Source organism: Ixodes scapularis, unplaced genomic scaffold (genome assembly GCF_016920785.2).
Source record: "Ixodes scapularis isolate PalLabHiFi unplaced genomic scaffold, ASM1692078v2 PGA_scaffold44__24_contigs__length_19508400, whole genome shotgun sequence".
In the NCBI taxonomy this organism is placed as follows: Eukaryota; Metazoa; Arthropoda; class Arachnida; order Ixodida; family Ixodidae; genus Ixodes; species Ixodes scapularis.
Window position 1 is genome coordinate 752413 of NW_024609873.1, and position 2690 is coordinate 755102.

A 2690-nucleotide genomic window follows, 5' to 3' on the forward strand; every position below is an offset into this window, starting at 1 on the left:
AACGCCCAAACCGAAACCGAAACTAACTTGACCAGAAACGGAATTAGATTATACTTAATACCACCCACTAGGAGCGCTACCTGTCACTGGTCTATCTAGGCCGCTGGGGCCTATGGTAGTGTCCGCTCTTTACCTTGTGTATATTACTCTATGGCTTTTGCAATGAAAGTCACCGCGCGATTAGATCGCATCGCCAGTGGGAACGCGTTAAGTGTGGGTCCGGCGACAACAGAGGCGGCGAAGCGGGACATCGCCGCGGTCCGGCGGCGACCACCGGCGCTCGCGCGAATTCAACAACAATCGGCGACGAGGCGAGTAGGAACAGGGGCGAAGATTTGTACCGCACCGCGCCACCGCACCGCCAAGCTCGTTTTCCCCTCGGCCTTTTCTCGTCGGTCGGGTCGACCACGTGACAAAGCAATCACGTCTGCCCGTGCTATCGTCGCCTCCCCAGGCTGTCCTCTTTATCGTGCCGGGAACGCCACAGGTCTCCCGGGTTGTGTACTTTTCTTTCATTCTTTTTTTTACCGCCCTCAGAATGGAGCGTCAAGCTGGTGTGAAGCGTCTTTGTGGACAAGCGGGAGTAGAGGGGCATTTGCGGAGAGTGCGCTTAATCAAAAGTGTTTTCCCCACTTAACGTGTCTCTAAGCGGTTTATTAGAGTTGGTCGTGGTTTTTGCGGTGCGTGGCTTTAGTGCATTGTCTCCTTTTCTCTCGGATAGAATTGGGTCTTTTTAGTCGCTGCCGTCCGCTTTGGAACACTTTCACGAGGACAGCGAGAGCGTGCGTCCTGGAAATGGGTTCACGGCGCAGCGCGGACAAGACGAAGCGATAGGTTCCCATTGGCCGGCAGCGAGTGGCGCGAGTTCCGACGAGTGACACGCAGCTGGATTACAATTGGTCGACTGAATCGCTATCACGATGACGTTACTCGCTTTAAGTGCCCGGCCGGCCGGCCGATACCACCTGGAATAATGAACGCCCGTGAACAGCCTCATCTGGCTTCGCGTAACCCGCAAACTCAAGGACATATGGTCTGGAGCCCGACGTCTAGCAGGACGCGGACGAAGCAGCACTCGTACCCAATCACTGTCTCCACACGATTTCTCTGTGATGGCGTCAGATATGTAGTGCTCGGGCTTTGATCATTCAATACCCTTACAAAAAAATGAACTGACTTTCAATTGAAAGTGTAAAAAACTCACTCAATAGACCTCATTCAGTCTCAATTGAAACTTAATTGACTTTTTCTATTGAGTCGCTATTGATCCGTCCCAGACTATTGGCCACTGAGTCTTAATTGAATTTTTAGCAATTGCATTTCAATTGAACTTTGGCAATAGTGTTTCAATAGAACTTTTGCTATTGAGTTTTAATAAAAATATTGCAATTGACTTTCAATTGAATTATTGCAACGTGCTTCAATAGAATTTATTGCAACTGCATTTAAACAAAAATTGCTCTGGTTGAGAATTTTTTTTTTCACAATTCTTTAAAGCATGCAACATGAAGGAAACAAAGCACACAGAGGAAACGAACACAAACATCGTAACTAAGCACTCACAACCCACTAATCGTACTCCCTTGACTACCCCACCGCCTTATATACCCTACATAAGAAAGGTATTCATTTGGCCGGTGACCACCTCAGCATCTACTAAGGTTCCCAGTTTCCTATTTCCTCCTTGAAAGTCTCATAGATGATAAAAAGTGTTTCGATGTCATTGGACTCTATCCCTTAATAGAAAAACATTGGTACAAGCAATAATCGTTCGGTGCACACGGGTGCAGTAATCCACAAACGACCAAACTCAATTGCATTCCTAATGAGTAAATTCAATAGAATCGATATTGACTTTCTTGTGACCAAACTCAATTGCATTGCTAATGAGTAAATTCAATAGAATTTATATGGAGTTTCTAATGATCAAACTCAATTGGATCCCTAGTGAGTAAAGTCAATAGAATCGATATTGAGTTTTTTATGAGCAGTCTCAATTGCATTCCTAATGAGTAAATTCAATAGAATCTAAATTGAGTTTCTTATGACCAAACTCAATCGCATTCCTATTGAGTAAATTCAATGGAATTGATATTGAGTTTCTAATGATCAAACTCAATTGCATTCCTAGTGAGTAAAGTCAATAGAATCGATAGTGAGTTTCTTATGATCAGTCTCAATTGCATTCCTATTGAGTTAATTCAATAGAATCGAAATTGAGTTTCTTATGACCAAACTCAATCGCATTCCTATTAAGTAAATTCAATAGAATTGATATTGAGTTTCTAATGATCGAACTCAATTGCATCCCTGGTGAGTAAATTCAATAGAATCGATATTGAGTTTCTTATGATCAGTCTCAATTGCATTCCTAATGAGTAAATTCAATAGAATCAAAATTGAGTTTCTAATGGTCAAACTCATTAGACATTGAGTTTATATCGAGTTTCAATTGACTCTATAGGAACACAATAGAAAGTCAATTGAAACTCATTGGTCATTTTTGTAAGGGTATTAAAAATAGCCCCCCAAAAAAGTATGAAAAAAAAGAGGTTTATATTAAGCGACAAACGCAGTAAAAAGGACGCGTGACAGTTCTATTTTTATTACTTTTTTATGTCACTCAGCAACCAGAGTGAATTCTGCTCGTAAAGCAATTTCTAATTGTTTCTTTATTGTGCGTCCCCCTT